The sequence below is a fragment of the Triticum dicoccoides genome, chromosome 7A (assembly GCF_002162155.2).
Source record: "Triticum dicoccoides isolate Atlit2015 ecotype Zavitan chromosome 7A, WEW_v2.0, whole genome shotgun sequence".
Lineage (NCBI taxonomy): Eukaryota > Viridiplantae > Streptophyta > Magnoliopsida > Poales > Poaceae > Triticum > Triticum dicoccoides.
The window spans coordinates 564049844-564057013 of record NC_041392.1 but is presented as its reverse complement, the minus strand read 5'-3'; positions in this window follow the sequence as shown (position 1 = coordinate 564057013).

The window sequence follows — 7170 nt, the reverse complement described above, 5'->3', positions numbered from 1 at the left end:
CTTGCCCCCCTGCTGCTCCGGCTGGCGCCCCATGGCCCCGTGCCTCGCCACGCCTAGTCTCCGCCCTCTCCTCCTCCCACGGCCGCGCCAACGTGCCACTGGCCGCACCAGCGCCACCCCTCGCCTCCGCCCGCCGTGGCCCCGGCTGGCCGCGCCGGCGTGCCCCGCCGTCGGTGCCCCGCCGTCGGTGCCCCGGCGACCTCGTCCCGCCCTGCGGGCTAGCGCCCGCTCGGGTGCGCCCGCACCTGGCGCCCGACGCCGGTGAACCCACGCCCGCTATGGCCCCTCTAGGCCACTAACATGGGGGCCCCAGCCCCAGAAACGTTTTAAAAAATATATATTAAAAAAAATAATTAAATAAATAATAATAATTAAATTAATTAATTAATTAATTAAGGAATTAATTAAGTTAATTAATCATAATTAGATTAACCTAATTAACTAATTAGTTTAATTAAATAGTAATTAGATTAGTTAAACATTAATTAGACTAAACAGTCAATGACGAACGGGACCCACACGTCAGTTGACCAGTCAATGCCTCTGTTGACTGCTGACGTCATGCTGATGTCATGCTGACGTCAGCGTGCACTGTTCTGGATAATGTTGGATTAAAATAATTAAATAAATGCTAAAAATGATTTTAATCTTTTAAAATTAATATAAAATAAACCGTAGCTCAGATGAAAAAACTTTGTACATGAAAGTTGCTCAGAACGACGAGACGAACCCGGATACGCAGCCCGTTCGTCCGTCACGCATCCCTAACCTATCGAACTCGCAACTTTCCCCCTCCGGTTCACCGATCCGAAAACGCGAAACACCGGGGGTACTTTCCCGGATGTCATCCCCCTTCACCGGTATCACCTACTACCGCGTTAGGGCACCTCTAACGCTGTTACTTGTCATGTCATGCATCACTATGCATATGCTTGCATTATATTTATTGTTTCTTCCCCCTCTTCTCTCGCTAGACACCGGGACCGACGCCGCTGCTACCCAGTACGACTACATCGACGACCCCTCTCTCTTGCCAGAGCAACCAGGCAAGCCCCCCCCCCTGATCACCAGATATCGCCTATTCTACTCTATACTGCTTGCATTAGAGTAGTGTAGCATGTTACTGCTTTCTGTTATACCTATCCTGATGCATAGCCTGTCCTTGATACTACTGTTGTTACCTTTACCTGCAATCCTATATGCTTAGTATAGGATGCTAGTATATTCACCTGTGGCCCTACATTCTTGTCCGTCAGCCGTGCTATACTATCGGGCCGTGATCACTCGGGAGGTGATCACGGGTATATACTATATACTTTATACATGATACATGTGGAGACTAAAGTCGGGTCGGCTGGTAGAGCACCCGCGAGTAGATCTTTGTGGCGGAGCGACAGGGCAGGTTGAGACCGCCTAGGAGAGAGGTGGGCCTGGCCCTGTTCGGCGTTCGCGGATACTTAACACGCTTAACGAGATCTTGGTATTTGATCTGAGTTGGCTACGAGCCTATGCGAGCACTAACCAACTACGTGGGAAAGATATGGGCACTCGGCGTCGTGGTATCAGCCGAAGCACTTCGTGACGCCAGCGACTGAGTGGCGCGCGCCGGATTGGAACGTAAGCCTACTCTTGTATTAAGGGGGCTAGTTCTGCTTTCGGCCGCGTACGCAACGTGCAGGTGTGCTATGGGCGATGGGCCCAGACCCCTGTGCGCTTAGGTTTAGACCGGCGTGCTGGCCTCTCTGTTGAGCCTAGTTGGGGCTGCGACGTGTTGATCTTTCGCGGCCGGGCATGACCCGGGAAAGTGTGTCCGGCCAAATGGGATCAAGCGTGTTGGGTAAGTTGGTGCACCCCTGCAGGGAAGTTAATCTATTCGAATAGCCGTGATCTTCGGTAACAGGACGACTTGGAGTTGTACCTTGACCTTATGACAACTAGAATCGGATACTTAATAAAACACACCCTTCCAAGTTCCATAGACAACCCGGTGATCGCTTTTCCACAGGGCGACGAGGGGAGGATCGCCGGGTAGGTTTATGCTGGAGATGCGACTGGAGATGCTACCTGGAGATGCTACTTGGAGATGCTACTTGGAGATGCTACTTGGAGGACTTCAATCTACTCTCTTCTACATGTTGCAAGACGGAGGCCGCCAGAAGCGTAGTCTTCGACAGGATTAGCTATCCCCCTTTTATTCTGGCATTCTGCAGTTCAGTCCACCGATATGGCCCTTTACACATATACCCATGCATATGTAGTGTAGCTCCTTGCTTGCGAGTACTTTGGATGAGTACTCACGGTTGCTTTTCTCCCTCTTTTCCCCTTTCCCTCCTACCTGGTTGTCGCAACCAGATGCTGGAGCCCTGGAGCCAGACGCCACCGTCGACGATGATTCCTACTACACTGGAGGTTCCTACTGCTACGTGCAGGCTGCTGACGACGACCATGAGTAGTTTAGGAGGATCCCAGGCAGGAGGCCTGCGCCTCTTTCGATCTGTATCCCAGTTTGTGCTAGCCTTCTTAAGACAAACTTGTTTAACTTATGTCTGTACTCAGATATTGTTGCTTCCGCTGACTCGTCTATGATCGAGCACTTGTATTCGAGCCCTCGAGGCCCCTGGCTTGTATTATGATGCTTGTATGACTTATTTTATTTGTAGAGTTGTGTTGTGATATCTTCCCGTGAGTCCCTGATCTTGATCGTACACGTTTGCGTGTATGATTAGTGTACGATTAAGTGGGGGCGTCACAAGTTGGTATCAGAGCCGACTGCCTGTAGGAATCCCCCTTTCCACTCCTTGGCCGAAGTCGAGTCTAGACATTGCAAAAACTTTTACTAACATGGCTGTGTGTCTTACGGGCCCACGTCGCCATTGGGTGGTAGTAGGATCTTTTACTCCTTGTGTATACTCTAGGACTCTGATCTCTCTTCTATTCGGGTTAAATGTATTTTGCTAAATCTAACATTAGGATCTCGTTATCACTTTCACCCGGAGAGCCCCTTATTACTGGTGATCGTCTGCTGCATGTGAAGACCCTGAAGATACTCTCCGCTGTTAACCCAAGAACTTGTGTTCATCGCGTTTGCAATTCCCCTTCCACCGTCAACCCTTATGGATAAATACTTGCAGTTGTTATGCTTACATACATCCCTAGTTGGTCTTGTTATTACAAGATACCCCGAAATACTCATCATTATTTCGATAATCCTTTGAGCTTACTGCCTTGCTATTCTTTGTCATCTGAATACCCCTATGGATAATTCCTCGCATTTGCCGAGTATCTTTTCATCCCTAGTTGTTCAAGTGTTTCATGACGGTCTTCGAAATACTATTCGATCTTCCGAAAATCCTTAGTAGCTTAATGCTCTGTGAATACTTGTCTGCTTACATTATGGTTAATTCCATATGTCTAGTAGTCTTCGTTGACATCCCTTGACTTTGCCATTTTGACCCTAATGATTCAATATGTGCGTATGCACGCGATCATCAGGATATCCTTTTAAATTATCTTCCCAGCTCAAATGGCATTTTAAAACAGGAGCTGGATCTCGACCAATCTAATTGCCAACGATTATTCCCCTAAGCCTACTCGGCTTACCCATCCTTAATCAGAGCCCTTGCTTCTGATCCCTTGTCTTGGAATTCATAATTCAATTGCCTTTGAGCTTTGAGTTAGTCAGTTGTTTCTATAATCTGATCTCCTTGCCTTCTTCCTTCCTCTGGTTGAGTATCGATGCTCACGTCGGATCCCTTGCGGACCACCAGACCCTTTGCCGGATTTTATACAACAACGTCCTTCATATTCAATAAGCCTGTGAGCCTTTTCCTTGGATACATAATGCCTTTAGTAAATTGTATCCTCTGTTTCCTCAACCATGCTTTGTTTCTGAGCTGGTGGTATTTACGATTGAAGCTTGTGGTATATGTTCCTAAGATGCCCCTATGGGTTGAACCTATACCTGCTCTAAAACTGTGTGAACCCAAAAGATTTCACGGGTCATACTTATCTGGTATTGCACCAGGTAAAAACTTTCAACTAGTAATGTCATTTTTGAAATACGAGAGGTGAATGAAAGGTTATGCGTTGAACAAGTGGGAGTCGACCTTGAACCCTGTGTTCATGCCCATGGACACGATGTAGATCTTATCATTAAAGCTTCTGTTAAATTAATTATTCCTTTGGTATAAGTTCATCTTATATCTGGGATCTGGCCTTTTGCAATCATGGTTCCGACCATGTTCTCCTTTAAATACCATTTCTTGTGCAAGTTTGAGCACTTGTCTTCTGTGGAGTAATACCCCAGTCCAACCTCTACTTTGATTTGTCGTCGAGTATTACCCCCCTAGTATCTCAAGATTATCATGGAACTGCATAACTTCTTACGAGTTCTTCATCTAGTGCTACATTCTCATTGATTGCAATTTTTCGTGGGCTCTGAGTTATTTAACACTCAAAGACATCGATAACTGAATCGAGTCTGCACTGCGATTCAACAACTCTTAGTATTCTTCAATTCTTACGAGTTTGTACTCGAAAGTGTCATTCCCAGCTGATTGACTACATCATTATTGTCAGGCTGACTGCTTGACCATTCTACCTATGTCCTTCATCCTCGGGACACAATCCCGACAGTGCTCTAAGCTTACACCAAACCTTCATCATCATATTGTTTGTCTTGAGAGACAACTCTGAATTCTGAGATGGCATCTTATCTATGGTTATAATAACCTTTTGCTTAACCATTCCCTTGGCTTGATGTCATCGCCGAGCGATTGCATCCTCATGGAGCCTCTCGACAAGATTTGTCGTGATCATCATCAACATTTTGACCCCTTCCAATATATAAATTGAATTCATGATGAGAAGTACCCTCCTTGTCCTCGGTGATTTGTGTTATCATCGACCACTTTATTGCCTTCCGTTCAACACCAACTTGTTCGTGTCTCTAGCACCCTATTGCTTTTAAGTTAATGGTCGATATTTCATTCTTAGACTATTGGTTGTTGAATCACCTTTCTAACATTGATCATGCTACCTAAGACCATATTTTTGGGTGCACTTTTCAACCAATGCTTAGTTGTGTATGTTTTCCTCGAGCATACATCCTTATATCATTTGGTCCGACAAATGTTGACTCCTTGTGCACATAAGTGTGGAAATCCATCTTTTGAAAATCTCAATGAATCGTCGCTGAGTTCATCAGCCACCTCTCCATTCTCCCCTTGGTTTTAATGATGAACTCTTGTTTTGGAACTCGCTTCCATAGTACATATCCCGAGAATCTTACATTGTCGCCTCGTCAATGGTGTTGCACCTTTTCTTCTTAGGCATCCTGAGTCTGAGGCATCCTGGCACCAATCAGATCTGAATCTCGGTCAGATATGATGGTTGGAACATATTTCCAAGAGTTATTACATTAGTCCTGATATATCGGTAAGGTGGGGTCATGCCTATCACACTTGGCCGGAGGACTTGTTGTTGTAGATTCCTTTTCAGCAAGGTTATCCCTTATTCCATGAGGAAATTGTAAGACCTATTCTTCAAGTTATTCCTGATGGATCCCTTGTGTCTCCAGAGTCTGATCTTCACCCGTTGACCATGTCAATGCTATCTCTAAGCATGTCTATGGTATTCCGATTTTCAACAAGAACATTAAAGCTAATGCTAAATGTTTCCTGCTCAATTATCCAAATACCGTTGTATGGGTAATATCATGAGCTTCCCCCCCTTACTTAAGTGGTTTTCTACCTTCTATCCGGCCTTGGATATCATACTCTGCTTGTTCTTGGGAAGGATATACCCCTGAAATATGTGTTTAAACGAATTTGCATTCCCATTGATCTGTTTAATCTGATAATCACATTTTCCTTTCCATTGTTCTGTTTAACCTTCTTGAGGTTTATATGATCTAAGTAGTAATACGTCACTGTTTTTATAAGCACCTTAGTGTACAACTCTGTCAGTAAGACCATGTTACTATTGTTGTTGACATTCTGGTAACCACCGATGGACGAGAACTTTGCCTATTGGTCCGCCTCGTTCAACGAGCAGGAAAATGGTTCTCTTCGTCCCTCGCCCTTGGTACCGACATCGTTGCCGACATAACTGGCTGGCTACCCTCTAACATGCCTTGCTATCATGGCCGTGCAAGATGTCCTCGCCCTTCATACTTTTAACCCACATGGTGGGCCCATAACCCATAGTTCCACAGGATCGAAACCTGACTCTCCTGTACAACCTATTGTCAAAGTTATTCCTCGCGCTTGACTTCATATGTAATTCATGTGCCACCTGTCTGTTGATCTATTCTGGTATCCGATGCACTGCTTATTCACATTGCTCTAAACCCCTTCAACACATCGTTTCAGGGAACGACGATTGTCTATCTGCTTCAAACTCCTTATTGTACCTTCTTACCTTACTCTCGATTTGTTCAACTCGAGAGATACTCATCTGTTCATTCACGGGAAAACCCCAGACGATTACCCCTTAAGAATTCTGTCATAGCCGAGCTACCCCTTACCTTTTCGTAAGTACGATGAAGATCCCGAAGACAGGATGACGACTTCATCATTTTGACATGAAGCAGAAGTATGAATGCATCAATATATTGAATTGACCTCTTCGGGAAGAGCAACCAACACTGAGAAGATCCGTTAGAATTTCGTAACCAATCTCTGCCCCTTACTCCCCTCCTAAATCTCGGGACGAGATTTCTTGTAGTGGAGGAGAACTGTGACGCCCGGATAATTAAGCTACAGTGATCCCCCACTAATGATGCCACGTCACCTCGGTTACTGTTGATAAACCCTAGATAATTCAAAACCGAAACAAGTTCAAAATTTAATTACAGGAAAACAATAAAAGTTTTCAAACATTAAAATAAAAATGTTCGGTTTGTACTAAATATTACATAGATAATTATGGTGTAGAAGATACATTTTTATAAAATGCATAAATATTTTAAATTGAATTAAAACAGAAAGGAAAAGAAATAAAAGAAAAAGAAAATACAAAAGAGAAAACAAAACAAAACAAGAAAAAAGAATACTAGTCCCCCTTGGCCCACCTGGGCCTCGGCCCAACTGGCCGGCCCACTCGGACCGAGCCACCCCACTACCTAACCCCCCTCTCCCCCCCGTGACCTAGCCCACTCCCCACTTCCCC